The sequence below is a fragment of the Nesoenas mayeri genome, assembly GCF_963082525.1.
Source record: "Nesoenas mayeri genome assembly, chromosome: 1".
Classification (NCBI taxonomy): Eukaryota; Metazoa; Chordata; class Aves; order Columbiformes; family Columbidae; genus Nesoenas; species Nesoenas mayeri.
In genome coordinates, this window is record NC_137541.1 from 43,437,705 (window position 1) to 43,459,673 (window position 21,969).

The window sequence follows — 21,969 nt, forward strand, 5'->3', positions numbered from 1 at the left end:
GTATTGGAGAGTCTTCATCAGGGGTCTCTAGTGCTTCCCAGTGGCCTTGGCAGCTGGTGTGGCTCCCCGCCCCGGTGTCAGCCTCTTCACCTAATTTCTTCAGCAAGCATATTGTCATTTTGTGCTGCTACCCAGCAAAAGTCAGGTACCCCGCTCTTCATTTAGTGGAATTTTCCACTTTCCCAGCTCGCAAGCCAAGGACATCCTGCTTTGCCTCATGTCCAGTCTCTATAGAGCTATTGTTTCTCCGTTAGGTGTATGCTACATTATGCCTACTGTTGGTACACCAGGCCTAGTCTTGTTACATTATGCCTAGGGGTTTCTAAAAGATTTTTGTTCCTGTTAACAGTATCTTTACCAAATGCATTTCCTTCCTTTCTCTGTGTAGCCTTCCTAAGCAGCTGCAGCAATATGCGGGCTGCAAAAGGACAGGAGATTATCCTGTGGGAGGCACACAAGGCCCAGCAGTGCTTGACAGCTCTTGCTCTGGGACAACCGCTGTCCTTCCCAGATCCTTCACCAAATGAGTGTCTGGAGTCCTGGAGAGTGAGGACGAGTGCTGTGGCAGCGTTGAAGAAAGGCTGTAGGAAATCACTGCAGACGTAGGAGGGGGACCAGTAGAAAAGATGAAGAAGTAACACGGCTTGTGAGAGTTGACATGAGAGTCAAAGCAGGCCACTCCTTTTTATCCAACCTAAGCTGGCTACTGGGGATTCTTGCTGTGGTTTGACAGCTGCAGGAATTGAAAGAATGGCGTATCCAGACCAAGTGGGTTTCTGCCTGTACAGCGGCTGTCAACAAGCCCCTCTGTTTCCACGCCTACTGCATTTTACTGCACAGGGGGACGCATCCTTCAACTTTTTGTTCCTAAGGGGGAGGCAAATAGAGCTCCTAAACAGCACATATGCTGTAAATGGCACGTTTGCCAAGACAGAGCTTGGCCTCCCTCTCAATAGCCCACCCCCTCTTGCATGCAAAACGGAGCAGGCTGCAAATCTACCTGCCCTTCAGTTTCTACGGTCAGGCTTGCTTGGGGTTTTGCCTTCAGGTGGCACTGAGCACAGTCAGAGCCAACTGTTGCAGCACGACACAATCTGGTGAAGCAAGGCAAGCAAGGAGGCGGAAACCAGGTGGCAACGGACCTCGAGATTCCCACAGAAGTCACTTGGCTGCTTGCAGCCTGCCGGGGCACAGCTACCCTAACGCGCCAGCAAAAAGGAGCCAACCAGCAGGACCAGCTGTGGGCCCCAGGCTGGTGTGCCAGCACTTCAGCCCGTGGAGCAGGCCGACAGCTCCCCAGCTCCTGCCTTGCCGTCCTTCTGAGCCTCTGCTGCCCCCTCGGTTTCTGGGCAGGGGTCACGCTTCTCACGTGCCCAGCACCATTCACAGAGCAGCTGAGGCACATTCTCTTCTGGGTCACAGGAGCTGAGCAGCCTTGCAGAAGAGATCACTGGAGGAAATCTGGCCATGCAAACACGAGACTCCAACCAGCATGATGCGCATTCACAGTAGTCCCAAGGGGGTGTCACTGCGAGTGACAGTGAGAGCTGGGCGAGAGACCTCCCGAGGTCCCTGCCCACCCGAGAGAAGCGCTGGCTGCCTGCAGCTCCACTTTTGGGGACCCGCATCACCAGGCTCCGCGACCCCGCGCTGAGGGATAACAGGGAGCTGCTGAGGCCAGGGTGCTACAGCCCCTGCCGCAGCCTCCAGCCACCCACCCCCCCGCGGGCCACCCTTAGGGTGGAGCGGGCGGATGCTCCGCTCTGCCCTGTCCTGCCCGGCTCTGCCAGCCTGCTCCCTGCAGTGACACGTCCGTGCAGCTCAGCAGGCCTTAGTCCACGGTTGACTTCTCAATTCCGCGATAGGCTTGGCTCTGCAATTGGAACTTAGTAACTGCTGGACTGCTCATTTCTTCTTAGTGGAACATGAACTTTCGCGTAAGCCTCACGGTCAGGTCTTTTGGGCTGTCTAGCAACAGTGGGACAGGGTGAAGCTTTGCTGCGCGCTCAGCGCATCCTCAGCAGCCAGGCTGCGGCCACCGCCGCTCTATTCTCCCCAGAACCGCGCCCGACGCAGACGGACGCATCCTTCACCGGCCTGCACACGGCCGCCAATTGCGCTCCTCAACCGCAGCTGTGCAAAGGGCACATTCGCAGACGCATTCCCCGGCCGCCCGGCCCCGCGGGAGCCCCAGCGCCGGAGCCGCAGCCCGCTCGCCCCGGGCCGGCGTCACCCCGCCCGCTGTGACGCCCCCGGCCCTCCCGCTGTGACGCCCCGAGCTGACGCTTTTAAGCCGCCCCCTGCAGGCGCCGGCTCTCAGTGCTGTCGCCGCCGCAGCGGGACCGGCAGTGCGTGTGTGGCTCGGAGCGTCGGGAGCTGCGACCCAGCTCGGGACTCGCCTCATCTCGGCTCTTCTCGCCTTCTCAACGCCCTCTACCTTTGCTCGCCCGGGGCTCGGTTCTGGGCTCTTCTCGCCCTCTCCGTGCCCTATATCCTTGCTCACCTGGGGCTCAGTTCTGGGCTGCTCTTGCCCTCTCTGTGCCCTCTACCCTCGTCCGCCAGGGACTTGGTTCTGGACTCTTTTTGCCCTCTCCACGCCCACTCCCCTTGCCATCCGGGGCTCGGCAGAGTCCGCCAGGCGCCTCCTGCAGCAGCTCACCCCGGAGCGGGCTGTGCCCAGTCGCCGCGAAGCATGCAGAGCTTCATGGCGCTGCTCAGGAGGGTGCGGGAGCGGCCGCCGTCCGACGGCGCTTCCGCGCCCAGCACCGCCGGGACCTCGGTGCTCCGGGAGAAGGGCCGGGGCGGGCTGCACAGCGCGGCCGCCCGCGGAGACCTGGCGCGGCTGCAAGGAATCTGGTGGTGGAAGAGATTCCGCATCAACTCACGGGATGCCAACAAGCAGTAAGAGGCGGGCACTGCCCATAGCGAAGATCCGCGTGCTCTGGCTGGAAGAGCCGGCGAAGCCCAGCACCATCGCAAGCGCCCTAGGGACAGGCCGGCTCCACAGCGCGGCCAGCGGATGCGCCACTCTGCCCTGCTCTGCCAGCCTGCTCCCTGTAGTGAGCCTTCTGTGGAGCTCCGCAGGCCTTCGTGCAAGCAGAGAGGGCTTGCACCTCCAGAGGCTCCAGGCTGCCAAGACGCCGTATCCTTTGCTGTGCTGGGTGGCCGGGCAGGCCTGGCTGGAGGCAGGGACCAGTGCCTGGGCACAGGAGTCCGCTTGTTCATTGTCACAGCTAAGGAGATGCCTCCTGGCTCAAACAGATGTGCTGAGGATGGTGCCTAGCCAGCCCCGGGCTTTGGGTGGGCAACTGCTGCCACCGGCTCTGGCACCAGAAAGCTTGCTTTTGGCTGCTTTTTGGCAGTTGAGCATTGTGCCCCTAGGTGGTAGGCACCACAGCCTGACACGATGTCTTCAGCCGTCTTGTCTGTGCTAACTGCATGTATTTCATTTGTAGGACGCCTCTGCATCTTGCTTGTGCGAACGGCCACGCAGATGTCGTTCGCTTTCTGGCAGGAAAGAAGTGCAAGCTGAACCCTCGTGGCATGTTTAAGAAAACACCACTGATGCTGGTACGTGGAATATGTTACGCTGTTGCACATGGGGCTTGTCAATTATGCACAGAGCGATACCTGCCTTGCGTGATTCTTTACGCAGGCCTGCCTAGAAACAGGTATGTTGCAGTCCGCGGGGAAGGGGCCTAATCATGGAAGACGCTCGTACTTTCCCGTGTTGCAAAGTTGCAGAAGTTCTGACAGAGAGAAACGTACACGTTGCAAGTTGCTCCTCCCTTGTGGCTTGTTTCCAGGCAGTACAGCACCAGCACAAGGACTGCGTGACGGCTCTGCTGGAGCACGGTGCCGACCCTGACCACAAAGGTGCCGGCGGCAACACTGCCCTTCACATGGCTGCCCTCGTGCCCAGCAAAGCGATGGTGGAGCTCTTACTCGAGCACAATGCCCAGATTGAGGCTCGGAATGACGTAAGCTTGGGCTTTGGGTAAGCTTCTCTTCCCCAAACTCGCTGGACTTTCCCGTGTCCTTCTAAGGGAGACGATTTCTCCTTTCAGTTAGGATACACTCCGCTTGCCGTCGCGATCGTCGAGCGCCGTGAAGAGATGGTCGAGTTCCTCCTTCAAAAAGGCGCCGACGTGAACGCTCCAGATATTCATCAAAGGTGAAGTTTTGTCAAAAGCGTGCGTGGGACTGCTGAGCGTTGTTCAGATGGGCTGGATGGGAGCCATAGGAATGAGCTTTGAAAAAGACCCAGGAGCTGCCCAGAAGGAGCTCCTTCTGTGCCACTGGTGAGAGCAGACCCGCGCTCCGCTGCTCTCTTACCTCGGGGGATGATCTCTGCACTGAGGACTGCAAGCAAGCGGTGGCTGTGGCGCCAACACACACACACGTGTGTGAGCGTGCACACACGTGCACACAGAAACACAGGCACACACAGACCTCCTGAGTCTGCTTTGGGGAGAGAGACTCTTGGCCTGGAGACCTCCTGAGGTCCAACTACTCTCAATTTTCCGACGCATCCATGTGTTTTGCTGTAATTTCGCTCTGCCAGTAGGAGGGGAAATGAATTGTTTGAGGAGCAAAGAAGGACTCAAGTAATGGCAAGGCAATGTCTGCAGAAGCTGATGCATTTCCTATCACTTCTTGGACGCTTTAGGACCCCTCTTAAGATTGCTGATTATGCCGGGAATACAAACGTAGCACGGCTCCTGCTTCAGCACGGTGCTGTTCTTTCTCTTCGAGATGAGAACGGCTTCACAGATATGGGTTATCTTGATGCCTTTACTCCTGGGTAAGTGTTTTACATCCTTGTTAAGAGCAGCTGCATTGTCAGCTACGTGTCCTTAACAGCTAGGCTGAAGGAAATAGCCCTTTCTCCTAGCGATGGTAAACTGTGGAGTAAAAACCCCTTTAGGAACAAAGCATTCTTGGGGATTGCCCTGGCAAAACAAGAGCTTGGTTCCTTCCCTGCAGGCTTCTGGCACAGTATCAGTCTTGTGCTAATGCACCATTTTGCACAGCAGTCTTGGCCTGGAGCACGTTTTTACTATTTTCTTGTTTCTTTGGGGGTTTTTTGTTTTGTTTGTACTTGTGCTTATGAAGCAACCCTGAAGTGGTCTCTCTCCAGAGCCCAAACTGACCCTCTGCCAGGGCTGTTAGAAGATGGCACCTGTGCAATGTAGTTAACCCCTGCAGTGCTTGGAATGCAACCACAATCTTTGTTGGCCTCTTGACATCCCACTTAGGAGCTCTCTACACTCTCAGGGCCTCAGAATAGGGACGGGAATTTCTGAAACCCTTCCAAGTCCAGAAGGAGTTTCAGGAGATGTTACCCTAGCGTGGCATGAAGAGTGGCTGCAGCATTAGTATAGCATCCCGCTGAGGTAGAAGCCTTGTAGTTAGATGTCAGTCTCACTGGCCCCCAAAATGGACAGGGGGGTTTATAACATGAGACTGTAGCCAGCAGGGGTGAGTTACCCCATCAATAAGAACAGGCACCTGTACTGTGAACATGCCTGTAGTGAGTACTTCAGTCTGCAATAAGACTGCAGTCAGTTCTCTGCGCGCGTGTGTGTGTGTGTGTGTTGCCATGTGCACCTGGCTCTGAATATGTGAACGATGGCTCCTGAATGGCTGTTGCGCTTCCAGTAGAGAGCGTATGCAAGTGTGGGGGTACGGTCAGCAATTTCATTTCCTTCCTTTTTGTATGCAGTTTTTCTAAGACACTGCAGGAATACGGCAGAAGTAAAAGGACAGGAGAATGCTCTGTAGGAGGTGCAGGAGGTGCAGCAGTACGTGAGATCTCTTCCTCCGGGACGACTGCTGCCCCTCCCGTGGGAGCACCTGCGCGGAGTGGAGCAGGTAGGATCCCCCACCATGGAGGAGGTGATGAGGACAAATCGCTGTGGCCTGAAGGAGAATGAGAGCCCTTTGTTAAATGCAGGGCCCGTGGGATGGGAGAGGGCACAGTAAAAGAATCACTCACAGCTGCATTGTGCCTCTTCTTTCGTTTTAAGGTGTCTTGCCAGAAGCTGGAGCAGAGCAAGAGGAAGACTTTGATTCCCTGTTCGATTTTGAGGTACCTTCTCTGAAGGTGGGGTCCGACTGGGAGTGTTTACTTTTTGGCTCTCCACAATTAAACCACGTCCTTAAGGACCACATGTACACGTCCTCTAAATACCACCAGGAATGGTGACACAGCCACATCCCTCGCCAGACTGTTCCAGTGCTTGATAACCGTTGCAGTGAAAAGATTTTTCTAATATTCCATCTAAACCTTTCCTGGAACAACGTAAGGCTCTTTCTTCTTGTCCTATTACTGCATATTTGGCAAAAGAGACCGACACAGATGCCTGACACGCTGGCTGTGTTTGGCATTTTTGATCTTTCCATCACCTGATACCACATTACGCATGTTGGCTGAAGCGGGAGCTTTGTTCGTGGAGACGGGTCCAGAAGGAGTCTGTGCCACTTCTCACTCATGTCTTTTCATTTACACAGACGGATTCCGAAAGTCCAATGGAACTGCTGGATGCCGTCCTGCTTCCAGGTGCAAAACAACCAGGAGCGTGTGCACATCCTGTTGCAGAGGAGCGCCGCAATGGTAATCTCCTGACGGACTTAAAAGGTTCCCTTTGTAAGCTTCTCTGGAGTGAAGCGGATGGGGAAAAGCAGAGTGAAATAAGCACTGACGGCAGCGTGGCGCTTCTTACCTCTTTGTAGGTGTGTTGCCAGCAGCAGGAGCAGCACAAGAAGACGACAATGAGTCCTCTTTTGATTCTGAGGTACAATCCTAGCATCACTTAGGTTGGAAGAGATCCTTAAATCATCGAGTCCAAGCGTATGGTTGAGGGGTGACTCAACCACTTCCCCTGGGCAGCCTGCTGCAGTGCTTGATAACTCACTCAGTGAAGAAATTTTTACTGATATTCCATCTAAACCTTTCCTGGAACAACGTAAGACTCTTTCTTCTAGTCCTATTACTGCATATTTGGCAAAAGATACCGACACCTACCTTGCCACAACCTCCTTTCTCGTAGTTGTAGGGAATGAGAAGGTCTCTCGTCGGCCTCCTTATCTTCTGACTAGCAGCCCCACTTTCCTCAGCCGCTCCTCAGAGGACTTCTTCTCTGGATCCTCCACCAGCTTCTCTGCCCTTCTTTGGAAGTGCCAGTTCTAACACATATCTTTCTATTTACACAGACGGATTCTGAAGTTGTAACAGAAATTCTGGATGCCGTGCTGCTTCCAGATGCAAAACAACAAGGAGCCTGTGCGTGTCCTTTTGCAGAGAAGCGCCACAATGGTAATTTCCTGACGCACTTAAATGGTTCCCTTTGTAAGTTTCTCTGGAGAGAAGCGGATGGGGAAAAGCAGAGTGAAATAAGCACTGACGGCAGCGTGGCGCTTCTTACCTCTTTGTAGGTGTGTTGCCAGCAGCAGGAGCAGCACAAGAAGACGACGATGAGTCCTCTTTTGATTCTGAGGTACAATCCTGGCATTACTTAGGTTGGAAGAGATCCTTAAATCATCGAGTCCAAGCGTATGGTTGAAAGGTGACTCAACCGCTTCCCCTGGGCAGCCTGTTGCAGTGCTTGATAACTCAGTGAAGAAATTTTTACTGATATCCCATCTAAACCTTTCCTGGAACAACGTAAGACTCTTTCTTCTTGGCCTATTACTGCATATTTGGCAAAAGAGACCGACACAGATGCCTGACACGCTGGCTGTGTTTGGCATTTTTGATCTTTCCATCACCTGATACCACATTACGCATGTTGGCTGAAGCGGGAGCTTTGTGCGTGGAGACGGGTCCAGAAGGAGTCTGTGCCACTTCTAACTCATGTCTTTTCATTTACACAGACGGATTCCGAAGGTCTAACAGAAATTCTGGATGCCGTCCTGCTTCCAGGTGCAAAACAACAAGGGGCGTGTGCGCATCCTGTTGCAGAGGAGCGCCGCAATGGTAATCTCCTGACGGACTTAAAAGGTTCCCTTTGTAAGCTTCTCTGGAGTGAAGCGGATGGGGAAAAGCAGAGTGAAATAAGCACTGACGGCAGCGTGGCGCTTCTTACCTCTTTGTAGGTGTGTTGCCAGCAGCAGGAGCAGCACAAGAAGACGACGATGAGTCCTCTTTTGATTCTGAGGTACAATCCTAGCATCACTTAGGTTGGAAGAGATCCTTAAATCATCGAGTCCAAGCGTATGGTTGAGGGGTGACTCAACCACTTCCCCTGGGCAGCCTGCTGCAGTGCTTGATAACTCACTCAGTGAAGAAATTTTTACTGATATCCCATCTAAACATTTCCTGGAACTACGTAAGACCCTTTCTTCTAGTCCTATTACTGCATATTTGGCAAAAGATACCGACACCCACCTTGCCACAACCTCCTTTCTCGTAGTTGTAGGGAATGAGAAGGTCTCTCGTCGGCCTCCTTATCTTCTGACTAACAGCCCCGCTTTCCTCAGCCGCTCCTCAGAGAACTTCTTCTCTCGATCCTCTACCAGCTTCGCTGCCCTTCTTTGGAAGAGCCAGTTCTAACACATATCTTTCTGTTTATACAGACGGATTCTGAAGGTCTAACAGAAATTCTGGATGCCGTGCTGCTTCCAGATGCAAAACAACAAGGAGCGTGTGCGCATCCTGTTGCAGAGGAGCGCCGCAATGGTAATTTCCTGACGGACTTAAATGGTTCCCTTTGTAAGCCTCTCTGGAGAGAAGCGGATGGGGAAAAGCAGAGTGAAATAAGCACTGACAGCAGCATGGCGCTTCTTACCTCATTGTAGGTGTGTTGCCAGCAGCAGGAGCAGCACTAGAAGAAGATGATTTTGACTTATCTTCTTTGGATGAGGTACTTTGTCTTCCCGAGCTAACGGAATTGTTCCGCTTCTTAAGCCCAGCTGCTGAAAGGCAGTGTGATGCTGCAGTGTTGCTGCGGATTCCTCTCCTCACTGTCTGTTGGTCTGTGTTCTTGCTCGCTCAGGATTTTGCACTGGAGAGAGAAGAGCTTCCGCTCAAGAAGGAGGCTTCAACACAAACCAATGGTCAAGGCGACGCTCAGGTGACTCTTGGGGCCTGATGCACATATCTGTAAATCAAGCCCGTCAGTTTAAGGAGACCTGTTTGTGCTACTGAGTTTCCTTTTGGAGTACTGCTGAAAGGCAGTTTTTGAATTGGGACCTGAAGTCTATTTCAGACCTGCCAGTCGTTTGGATGTGCTCAGCTGAGAAAGGTGCCAGCAGGTGCCTGCTGGTGGTGGCCAAAGTCTCTCGTCTTGGAATTCATGAGTCATAGAAGCATAGAATGGTTTGGGTTGGACAGGTCCTCTAAAGATCATTTAGTCCAACTCCCTGCTGTGGGCAGGGTCATCTTCCACTAGGTCAGCTTGCTCAACACGCTGTCCAGCCTGACCTTGAACCATTCCAGGGATGGGGTACCCACAACTTCTCTGGGCAGCCTGCTCCAATGTCCCACCACCCTTGTTCCAACCCTCTGATCATTTCTGTGGCCCTCCTCTGGACCCACTCAAACAGGCCCGTGTCATCCTTCTGCTGGGGACCCAAGAGCTGGAGGCAGTAGTCCAGCTGGGGCTCACAAGAGCAGAGAAGAAGAGGAGAATCACCTCCCTCCACCTGCTGGCCATGCTGAAGATCGATCTAATGATATGATCCCATGTGTCCTGTTGTCATCTTCTTACTGTCTTCTCCATGCTCACGGAACACCATTTTTTTAGGAATGGGTCAGGTGGCTGCAGCAGGAGCTTGCCAGCGCTCTCAGGAAGTGCTCCCTGGCAGAAGCTTCACTTGAAGCTGAGAAGCGCCACAGCAGGGACCTGCAGGAACAGAAACTGCAGCTGCAGAAGGAACTGGACAGTTCTAAAGCTCAGGTAGGGAGAAAGCTTGTCTCTTGTCTCTTGTCTCTTGGTGGGGGCCCGGGCCTTTCCTATTGCAAACCAGAGTGAGGAACGGAGTCTTAGTTGGGGGTCCACTCCTTTTTATCAAGCCTAAGCTGACTACTGGGGATTCTTGCTTTGGTTTGACAGCTGCAGGAATTGAAAGACCTTATCCAGACCGAGTGTTATGCCGAGTCCCTGGAGAATGCCATAAAGAATAAGGAGAGGGAGCTAACTGCTTACAAGAACCTGCAGAGACTTCTAGTCAAATCTTTTGGAACCGCGGCTGTCCCACAGCAGGAAGAACGCGTGCAGCAGTAAGCAAGTCACGCAGTGGGGCAAGGCTTTGCTTTCTGCGATTGTGGGAAAACAGCTGGACTGTCTTCCCACATCCCAGCCAGATAATACTACGTGGTTTTCAAAGATCCTTTTGTTTTAGATGAGGTTCTATCACACTCTTCCTTTGAGATTTGATCTCTTGTGGACTCCTGTGGTGAGACCTGTACTTCTTTTTCAGGCTCCAAGTTCGAAGGGCCAGGCTGGCAGCCACAGCCCGGCAAGCCAACAAGCCAAGACCATGGAAGCCCTTCAGCAAGACCTGCAAGCCTCTGCCTCAGTAAGCTAATCAGAACCTTCCCTTTTCATGAGCTACCAGAGCCCAGTTCCATCTTCAGGTGGGAAAATTGGAAGGTTTTCCTGGAGAGCCTGGGAGAGACCATTTCCTCTGTTCTACTGACTACTTTGAGGCTGCCCTCCAAGTCCTGCTGCCCCGTTTCCCAGCCTTCTGGCTTTGAGAGTCGCCCCATGAGACTATAGCCAGTCCTACTTCCGTCCCACCTAATGCCGTCTTTGTGAAGGACTTGGCATTCAGGGACTGGCTTCAGTATTTTCTGCTTTAGAACACTTGTGAGGTTGAGACCTCAGGCAGCACTTCAGACAGTTGTGCCGTAGAGACATTTGGCAGCAAAGCGCTCCCCTTCCTGGACTCCACGCTGAAATTCGGTTGGAAGCAAGAACCATCATTGACTCTGGTGTGTGGGCCCGGGTCTGTTTGGGAGTGGAGGGTGGGGTTCAGAGCTCAGCAGGGCTCTGGGAGGAAACCCCTGCTGGGCATTTCCCAGCTGACACGCGCAACTCTGATCTCTCCCACTGACGTGGGCCTTCCCTGGCATAACCCAGCATTGACTGTGGGATTTGCATGAGCAACCTCAAGTGCCATTTAAATGCTGCCACTGTCCCCCCACCTCAATATACCCGCTTTTGTACATCCTCTGCACACTCCACCTGAAGGGAGAACCTTTAGACTTGCAGCTGTTTTAACCTCCTAGCCAAGCAAGGATCTGTTCCCTCACTCCCTCTCAGTTGCCAGAAGAATAACAAGCCCCACAGAAATAATAATAGAATAATGAACCCCACAGGTTTCACACTGAATACGTCACAGCTGTGGAAAAGATATACCCTGACTTGCTGGGCTGACGACTTCCAACTGTACCCAAAACAATCATCCTGGCAATTCCCAGGCTGCTTCCCAGCACCAGCCTTAGCAGGAAACATCTCAAAATTTGAAGCCTGAACTTGTAAGACCTAGAAATGCGAGGTGGTGGGTACCCAGATGTTCTCTGTGTGCTCTCAAGGGTGGGCACAGCGTGCAGGAGTCAGCAGTACGGCACAGGTTGGGTAGGGAAGGACGAGGCCTCCTCCCTTCTCCTTCCGGCACGTACAAGAGAACCGTGCGGTCAGGCCCAGTCAACCTGTGTTTATGAAAGGCAGGTCCTGTTCGATCAACCTGAACTCCTTCTACGACGAGATGACCCACCTAGTAGATGAAGGAAAGGCTGTGGATGTTGTGTGCTTCGACTTCGGTAAGGCCTTTGACACCGTATCCCACAGCAATCTCCTGGAGAAGCTGGCAGCTCATGGCCTGGATGGGTGTACTCCGCAATGGATAATGAACTGGCTGGAGGGCTGGACCCAAAGAGTTGTGGTGAATGGAGTCAAACCCAGTTGGCAGCTGGTCACGAGTGGTGTTCCCCAGGGCTCAGTATTGGGGCCAGTTCTGTTTAATGTCTTTTATCAATCATCTGGACAAGGGGCTTGAGTGCACCCGTAGTAAGTCTGCAGATGACACCAAGTTGGGTGGGAGTGTTGGTTTGCTGAAGGGTAGGAAGGCTCTAAAGAGGGATCTGGACCGGCTGGACCGTGGGGCTGAGGCCAACTGCATGAGGATCAACAAGGCCAAGTGCCAGGTCCTGCACTTGGGTCACAACAACCCCAGGCAGCTCTACAGGCTCAGGGAAGAATGGCTGGAAACTGCCTGGTGGAAAATGTCTTGGGGTTGTTGATTGACAGCCGGCTGAACATGAGCCAGCAGTGTGCCCAGGTGGCCAAAAGGCCAACAGCACCCTGACTGGTATCAGGAATAGTGTGGCCAGCAGCACTAGAAAAGCGATTGTGCCGCTGTACTCGGCACTGGTGAGGCCCCACCTTGAACACTGTGTTCAGTTTTGGGCCCCTCATCCTATAAAGAACATTGAAGTACTAGAGAGGGTGACGGAGCTGGTGAGGGGCCTGGAGCACAAGTCTGATGAGGAGCGTTTGAGGGAGCTGATGGAACAAACATTCTTTAATTCACAGCCATGACACAGGAGGCACTTGGTTGTACTGAACATTGGTAAACACTGTTGTATTTTTTTCTTGTGATAGATACTCTGTGCCAAGGCTGAGAGTGGTTATCTAAACTCCTACATTGTGGCTCTCCTTAAAACATGACTTGGTGTCTGAGGATGCTGTTGCCATTTTTGTTCCTGGAGATGCTGGCTACCAGTGAAGAACAGCCGTAGAGTTAGCCAAGGGAATCTTGATTTGTAACCCCCGCTTTGAGACCTGCAAGTGCAGACGAACCATCGTGCTCCAGGTCCGGCTGGGCAGCAGTGGAAGCAGCCAGCTCTGGAGGTCCACCTGGCCCAGGCCTCATCACTTCAAGTGCAAGCAGACAGACAGCTAGGCATTACAAGTTGGAGAAGCCACCCTTCACAAAGATGCCGAAGCACACTTGGCAAAACAAGACTGAAATTAGGTTCCATTTCCCCTCCAGGCAAGAACCTTTCACGTTGGTGAATGTTAAGGGATCTCCGGGCTCTAAAACAAAACCAGCCTTTAGAAGATACCAAATGTATCTTCCAAATGGAAACAGCACCCCCTCTTCACATAACTGGCAACGGGACCTCCACCCAGGAACAGTCCTGTGAACTCCCCATAAAGGCCAAGGACACAGCAGCAGTGAGCTCTGTGGTGATGTGTAGGCAGATGAAATCTGGCTGCTTAGCAGTCCGCTCGACCGCTCTGCAACAGCTGAGCACAGCACTTGCCCTGAGGTTGGGGGTGTGCAGGGAGAGAGACAGCTCGAGTGACAGAGAGCACTAGACAGCACCAGAACCGGTCTGGCCCTCCCTCCTCCTGTCCACCACCAGGTCGCTGCTAGGCGGTATGTAGCTTCTGAACTCCAGCACCGGCATTACAAAAAGCCTGACTCAGCATCTCTTCTCTAGTTGGCAATAGGTAGCGTCAGGGAATGCAGCCCATCTGACCGAATGCAATTCTGTTCATTCCTGCATGTCTTGCACTGGTTCCCCGCAGTGTGCGAGCGTCAGTGCTGGAAGCACCCACTGAAAGGGTGCACATGGGTCTTTCCTCCACACGAGAGACTCTCTGGGCCCATCCCTGCCCCGGCCACCCTCCATGTTTGGCAGCAACAGCTGACGAGAGCACAGCAATCAAGCGCAAGGGAATCTTTTGTTTGCTTGCTATCCTGTCCACCCCACAGCTGCTGCCAGCTCTCTCTCTCCCACAGACGTGGGACTGCTGCCTCCACCTCAGCGCTCCAGACGAAAGCGGATCGCTCCTTCGCAGAGGAGAGAGGCCCGAGCTGCCCTTAGCACGAGGCGAGGCAGCTACACAACCCAGATAAACCCTGCGGTGCTTGGAAAGTAGCACCTGCACCGTGAACATGCCTGTAGCAAGCGCTTCAGTCTCCAGCAGGAGTGCAGTAAGTTCTGCGTGTGCATGTGTGTGCCTCGCTCTTCATCAGCTGGCTGTGAAGATGTGTAGGATGGCTCATGAACGGCTGTTGCTCTTCCAGTACAAGGTGCATGCAAGTGTGGGGGTACTGATACCAAAAAGTCGGCAAAAAAGTCTCTTTCACACTCTTTTGAAAGTGCTAAAAAGCAGGCACTTTTATTACAGTACGCCAGACGCTCGCAGGATTGCTGCTCTAATCGAGTGTGCGTGTGACTTCCGCTTTTTGCTATTTATTCCACTTACCTGTTGCATATTCATTTGTCTCTACCGCTTAGTTAATACATTACACACAAATTATTTACATAACCCCACCCATTCCCGGAAGTCCATCTTTGGTATTGGAGAATCTTCATCAGGGGTCTCTAGTGCTTCCCAGTGGCCTTGGCAGCTGGTGTGGCTCCCCGCCCCGGTGTCAGCCTCTTCACCTAATTTCTTCAGCAAGCATATTGTCATTTTGTGCTGCTACCCAGCAAAAGTCAGGTACCCCGCTCTTCATTTAGTGGAATTTTCCACTTTCCCAGCTCGCAAGCCAAGGACATCCTGCTTTGCCTCATGTCCAGTCTCTATAGAGCTATTGTTTCTCCGTTAGGTGTATGCTACATTATGCCTACTGTTGGTACACCAGGCCTAGTCTTGTTACATTATGCCTAGGGGTTTCTAAAAGATTTTTGTTCCTGTTAACAGTATCTTTACCAAATGCATTTCCTTCCTTTCTCTGTGTAGCCTTCCTAAGCAGCTGCAGCAATATGCGGGCTGCAAAAGGACAGGAGAATATCCTGTGGGAGGCACACAAGGCCCAGCAGTGCTTGACAGCTCTTGCTCTGGGACAACCGCTGTCCTTCCCAGATCCTTCACCAAATGAGTGTCTGGAGTCCTGGAGAGTGAGGACGAGTGCTGTGGCAGCGTTGAAGAAAGGCTGTAGGAAATCACTGCAGACGTAGGAGGGGGACCAGTAGAAAAGATGAAGAAGTAACACGGCTTGTGAGAGTTGACATGAGAGTCAAAGCAGGCCACTCCTTTTTATCCAACCTAAGCTGGCTACTGGGGATTCTTGCTGTGGTTTGACAGCTGCAGGAATTGAAAGAATGGCGTATCCAGACCAAGTGGGTTTCTGCCTGTACAGCGGCTGTCAACAAGCCCCTCTGTTTCCACGCCTACTGCATTTTACTGCACAGGGGGACGCATCCTTCAACTTTTTGTTCCTAAGGGGGAGGCAAATAGAGCTCCTAAACAGCACATATGCTGTAAATGGCACGTTTGCCAAGACAGAGCTTGGCCTCCCTCTCAATAGCCCACCCCCTCTTGCATGCAAAACGGAGCAGGCTGCAAATCTACCTGCCCTTCAGTTTCTAAGGTCAGGCTTGCTTGGGGTTTTGCCTTCAGGTGGCACTGAGCACAGTCAGAGCCAACTGTTGCAGCACGACACAATCTGGTGAAGCAAGGCAAGCAAGGAGGCGGAAACCAGGTGGCAACGGACCTCGAGATTCCCACAGAAGTCACTTGGCTGCTTGCAGCCTGCCGGGGCACAGCTACCCTAACGCGCCAGCAAAAAGGAGCCAACCAGCAGGACCAGCTGTGGGCCCCAGGCTGGTGTGCCAGCACTTCAGCCCGTGGAGCAGGCCGACAGCTCCCCAGCTCCTGCCTTGCCGTCCTTCTGAGCCTCTGCTGCCCCCTCGGTTTCTGGGCAGGGGTCACGCTTCTCACGTGCCCAGCACCATTCACAGAGCAGCTGAGGCACATTCTCTTCTGGGTCACAGGAGCTGAGCAGCCTTGCAGAAGAGATCACTGGAGGAAATCTGGCCATGCAAACACGAGACTCCAACCAGCATGATGCGCATTCACAGTAGTCCCAAGGGGGTGTCACTGCGAGTGACAGTGAGAGCTGGGCGAGAGACCTCCCGAGGTCCCTGCCCACCCGAGAGAAGCGCTGGCTGCCTGCAGCTCCACTTTTGGGGACCCGCATCACCAGGCTCCGCGACCCCGCGCTGAGGGATAACAGGGAGCTGCTGAGGCCAGGGTGCTACAGCCCCTGCCGCAGCCTCCAGCCACCCACCCCCCCGCGGGCCACCCTTAGGGTGGAGCGGGCGGATGCTCCGCTCTGCCCTGTCCTGCCCGGCTCTGCCAGCCTGCTCCCTGCAGTGACACGTCCGTGCAGCTCAGCAGGCCTTAGTCCACAGTTGACTTCTCAATTCCGCGATAGGCTTGGCTCTGCAATTGGAACTTAATAACTGCTGGACTGCTCATTTCTTCTTAGTGGAATATGAACTTTCGCGTAAGCCTCACGGTCAGGTCTTTTGGGCTGTCTAGCAACAGTGGGACAGGGTGAAGCTTTGCTGCGCGCTCAGCGCTTCCTCAGCAGCCAGGCTGCGGCCACCGCCGCCGTATTCTCCCCAGAACCGCGCCCGACGCAGACGGACGCATCCTTCACCGGCCTGCACACGGCCGCCAATTGCGCTCCTGAACCGCAGCTGTGCAAAGGGCACATTCGCAGACGCATTCCCCGGCCGCCCGGCCCCGCGGGAGCCCCAGCGCCGGAGCCGCAGCCCGCTCGCCCCGGGCCGGCGTCACCCCGCCCGCTGTGACGCCCCGAGCTGACGCTTTTAAGCCGCCCCCTGCAGGCGCCGGCTCTCAGTGCTGTCGCCGCCGCAGCGGGACCGGCAGTGCGTGTGTGGCTCGGAGCGTCGGGAGCTGCGAACCCAGCTCGGGACTCGCCTCATCTCGGCCCTTCTCGCCTTCTCAACGCCCTCTACCTTTGCTCGCCCGGGGCTCGGTTCTGGGCTCTTCTCGCCCTCTCCGTGCCCTATATCCTTGCTCACCTGGGGCTCGGTTCTGGGCTGCTTTCACCCTCTCCGTGCCCTATACCCTCGTCCGCCAGGGACTTGGTTCTGGACTCTTTTTGCCCTCTCCACGCCCACTCCCCTTGCCCTCCGGGGCTCGGCAGAGTCCGCCAGGCGCCTCCTGCAGCTGCTCACCCCGGAGCGGGCTGTGCCCAGTCGCCGCGAAGCATGCAGAGCTTCATGGCGCTGCTCAGGAGGGTGCGGGAGCGGCCGCCGTCCGACGGCGCTTCCGCGCCCAGCACCGCCGGGACCTCGGTGCTCCGGCAGAAGGGCCGGGGCGGGCTGCACAGCGCGGCCGCCCGCGGAGACCTGGCGCGGCTGCAAGGAATCTGGTGGTGGAAGAGATTCCGCATCAACTCACGGGATGCCAACAAGCAGTAAGAGGCGGGCACTGCCCATAGCGAAGATCCGCGTGCTCTGGCTGGAAGAGCCGGCGAAGCCCAGCACCATCGCAAGCACCCTAGGGACAGGCCGGCTCCACAGCGCTGCCCTTACCTGCCTCAGCTGGGACAGGAGCCAGCGGATGTGCCACTCTGCCCTGCTCTGCCAGCCTGCTCCCTGTAGTGAGCCTTCTGTGGAGCTCCGCAGGCCTTCGTGCAAGCAGAGAGGGCTTGTACCTCCAGAGGCTCCAGGCTGCCAAGACGCCGTATCCTTTGCCGTGCTGGGTGGCCGGGCAGCTTTTGGCTGCTTTCTTGGCAGTTGAGCATTGTGCCCCTAGGTGGTAGGCACCACAGCCTGACACGATGTCTTCAGCCGTCCTGTCTGTGCTAACTGGATGTATTTCATTTCTAGGACGCCTCTGCATCTTGCTTGTGCGAACGGCCACGCAGATGTCGTTCGCTTTCTGGCGGGAAAGAAGTGCAAGCTGAACCCTCGTGGCATGTTTAAGAAAACACCACTGATGCTGGTACGTGGAATATGTTACGCTGTTGTACGTGGGGCTTGTCAATTATGCACAGAGCGATACCTGCCTTGCGTGATTCTTTACGCAGGCCTGCCTAGAAACAGGTATGTTGCAGTCCGCGGGGAAGGGGCCTAATCATGGAAGACGCTCGTACTTTCCCGTGTTGCAAAGTTGCAGAAGTTCTGACAGAGAGAAACGTACACGTTGCAAGTTGCTCCTCCCTTGTGGCTTGTTTCCAGGCAGTACAGCACCAGCACAAGGACTGCGTGACGGCTCTGCTGGAGCACGGTGCCGACCCTGACCACAAAGGTGCCGGCGGCAACACTGCCCTTCACATGGCTGCCCTCGTGCCCAGCAAAGCGATGGTGGAGCTCTTACTCGAGCACAATGCCCAGATTGAGGCTCGGAATGACGTAAGCTTGGGCTTTGGGTAAGCTTCTCTTCCCCAAACTCGCTGGACTTTCCCGTGTCCTTCTAAGGGAGACGATTTCTCCTTTCAGTTAGGATACACTCCGCTTGCCGTCGCGATCGTCGAGCGCCGTGAAGAGATGGTCGAGTTCCTCCTTCAAAAAGGCGCCGACGTGAACGCTCCAGATATTCATCAAAGGTGAAGTTTTGTCAAAAGCGTGCGTGGGACTGCTGAGCGTTGTTCAGATGGGCTGGATGGGAGCCATAGGAATGAGCTTTGAAAAAGACCCAGGAGCTGCCCAGAAGGAGCTCCTTCTGTGCCACTGGTGAGAGCAGACCCGCGCTCCGCTGCTCTCTTACCTCGGGGGATGATCTCTGCACTGAGGACTGCAAGCAAGCGGTGGCTGTGGCGCCAACACACACACACGTGTGTGAGCGTGCACACACGTGCACACAGAAACACAGGCACACACAGACCTCCTGAGTCTGCTTTGGGGAGAGAGACTCTTGGCCTGGAGACCTCCTGAGGTCCCACCACCCTCAATTTTCCGACGCATCCACGTGTTTTGCTGTAATTTCGCTCTGCCAGTAGGAGGGGAAATGAATTGTTTGAGGAGCAAAGAAGGACTCAAGTAATGGCAAGGCAATGTCTGCAGAAGCTGATGCATTTCCTATCACTTCTTGGACGCTTTAGGACCCCTCTTAAGATTGCTGGTTATGCCGGGAATACAAACGTAGCACGGCTCCTGCTTCAGCACGGTGCTGTTCTTTCTCTTCGAGACGAGAACGGCTTCACAGATATGGGTTGTCTTGATGTCTTTACTCCTGGGTAAGTGTTTTACATCCTTGTTAAGAGCAGCTGCATTGTCAGCTATGTGTCCTTAACAGCTAGGCTGAAGGAAATAGCCCTTTCTCCTAGCGATGGTAAACTGTGGAGTAAAAACCCCTTTAGGAACAAAGCATTCTTGGGGATTGCCCTGGCAAAACAAGAGCTTGGTTCCTTCCCTGCAGGCTTCTGGCACAGTATCAGTCTTGTGCTAATGCACCATTTTGCACAGCAGTCTTGGCCTGGAGCACGTTTTTACTATTTTCTTGTTTCTTTGGGGGTTTTTTGTTTTGTTTGTACTTGTGCTTATGAAGCAACCCTGAAAGTGGTCTCTCTCCAGAGCCCAAACTGACCCTCTGCCAGGGCTGTTAGAAGATGGCACCTGTGCAATGTAGTTAACCCCTGCAGTGCTTGGAATGCAACCACAATCTTTGTTGGCCTCTTGACATCCCACTTAGGAGCTCTCTACACTCTCAGGGCCTCAGAATAGGGACGGGAATTTCTGAAACCCTTCCAAGTCCAGAAGGAGTTTCAGGAGATGTTACCCTAGCGTGGCATGAAGAGTGGCTGCAGCATTAGTATAGCATCCCGCTGAGGTAGAAGCCTTGTAGTTAGATGTCAGTCTCACTGGCCCCCAAAATGGACAGGGGGGTTTATAACATGAGACTGTAGCCAGCAGGGGTGAGTTACCCCATCAACAAGAACAGGCACCTGTACTGTGAACATGCCTGTAGTGAGTACTTCAGTCTGCAATAAGACTGCAGTCAGTTCTCTGCGCGCGTGTGTGTGTGTGTTGCCATGTGCACCTGGCTCTGAATATGTGAACGATGGCTCCTGAATGGCTGTTGCGCTTCCAGTAGAGAGCGTATGCAAGTGTGGGGGTACGGTCAGCAATTTCATTTCCTTCCTTTTTGTATGCAGTTTTTCTAAGACACTGCAGGAATACGGCAGAAGTAAAAGGACAGGAGAATGCTCTGTAGGAGGTGCAGGAGGTGCAGCAGTACGTGAGATCTCTTCCTCCGGGACGACTGCTGCCCCTCCCGTGGGAGCACCTGCGCGGAGTGGAGCAGGTAGGATCCCCCACCGTGGAGGAGGTGATGAGGACAAATCGCTGTGGCCTGAAGGAGAATGAGAGCCCTTTGTTAAATGCAGGGCCTGCGGGATGGGAGAGGGCACAGTAAAAGAAGCACTCACAGCTGCATTGTGCCTCTTCTTTCGTTTGAAGGTGTCTTGCCAGAAGCTGGAGCAGAGCAAGAGGAAGACTTTGATTCCCTGTTCGATTTTGAGGTACTTTCTCTGAAGGTGGGGTCCGACTGGGAGTGTTTACTTTTTGGCTCTTTTCCTTCTGCTGCTGCTTCCGACTCAGCCTTGGAATCCCAGCATCACTTAGGTTGAAATAGACCCTTAAGATCATCAAGTCCAACTGCACACCTGGCACTGCCAAGTCCACAATTAAACCACGTCCTTAAGGACCACATGTACACGTCCCCTAAATACCACCAGGAATGGTGACACAGCCACATCCCTGGCCAGACTGTTCCAGTGCTTGATAACCGTTGCAGTGAAAAGATTTTTCTAATATCCCATCTAAACCTTTCCTGGAACAATGTAAGGCTCTTTCTTCTTGTCCTATTACTGCATATTTGGCAAAAGAGACCGACACAGATGCCTGACACGCTGGCTGTGTTTGGCATTTTTGATCTTTCCATCACCTGATACCACATTACGCATGTTGGCTGAAGCGGGAGCTTTGTGCGTGGAGACGGGTCCAGAAGGAGTCTGTGCCACTTCTAACTCATGTCTTTTCATTTACACAGACGGATTCCGAAGGTCTAACAGAAATTCTGGATGCCGTCCTGCTTCCAGGTGCAAAACAACAAGGGGCGTGTGCGCATCCTGTTGCAGAGGAGCGCCGCAATGGTAATCTCCTGACGGACTTAAATGGTTCCCTTTGTAAGCTTCTCTGGAGTGAAGCGGATGGGGAAAAGCAGAGTGAAATAAGCACTGACGGCAGCGTGGCGCTTCTTACCTCTTTGTAGGTGTGTTGCCAGCAGCAGGAGCAGCACAAGAAGACGACGATGAGTCCTCTTTTGATTCTGAGGTACAATCCTAGCATCACTTAGGTTGGAAGAGATCCTTAAATCATCGAGTCCAAGCATATGCTTGAGGGGTGACTCAACCACTTCCCTGAGCAGTCTGCTGCCGTGCTTGATAACTCACTCAGTGAAGAAATTTTTACTGATATTCCATCTAAACCTTTCCTGGAACAACGTAAGACTCTTTCTTCTAGTCCTATTACTGCATATTTGGCAAAAGATACTGACACCCATCTTGCCACAACCTCCTTTCTCGTAGTTGTAGTGAATGAGGAGGTCTCTCGTCGGCCTCCTTATCTTCAGACTAGCAGCCCCGCTTTCCTCAGCCGCTCCTCAGAGAACTTCTCTGGATCCTCCACCAGCTTCGCTGCCCTTCTTTGGAAGAGCCAGTTCTAACACATATCTTTCTATTTACACAGACGGATTCTGAAGTTCTAACAGAACTTCTGGATGCCGTGCTGCTTCCAGATGCAAAACAACAAGGAGCCTGTGCGTGTCCTTTTGCAGAGAAGCGCCACAATGGTAATTTCCTGACGCACTTAAATGGTTCCCTTTGTAAGCTTCTCTGGAGAGAAGCGGATGGGGAAAAGCAGAGTGAAATAAGCACTGACGGCAGCGTGGCGCTTCTTACCTCTTTGTAGGTGTGTTGCCAGCAGCAGGAGCAGCACAAGAAGACGACGATGAGTCCTCTTTTGATTCTGAGGTACAATCCTGGCATTACTTAGGTTGGAAGAGATCCTTAAATCATCGAGTCCAAGCATGTGGTTGAAAGGTGACTCAACCGCTTCCCCTGGGCAGCCTGTTGCAGTGCTTGATAACTCAGTGAAGAAATTTTTACTGATATTCCATCTAAACCTTTCCTGGAACAACGTAAGACTCTTTCTTCTAGTCCTATTACTGCATATTTGGCAAAAGA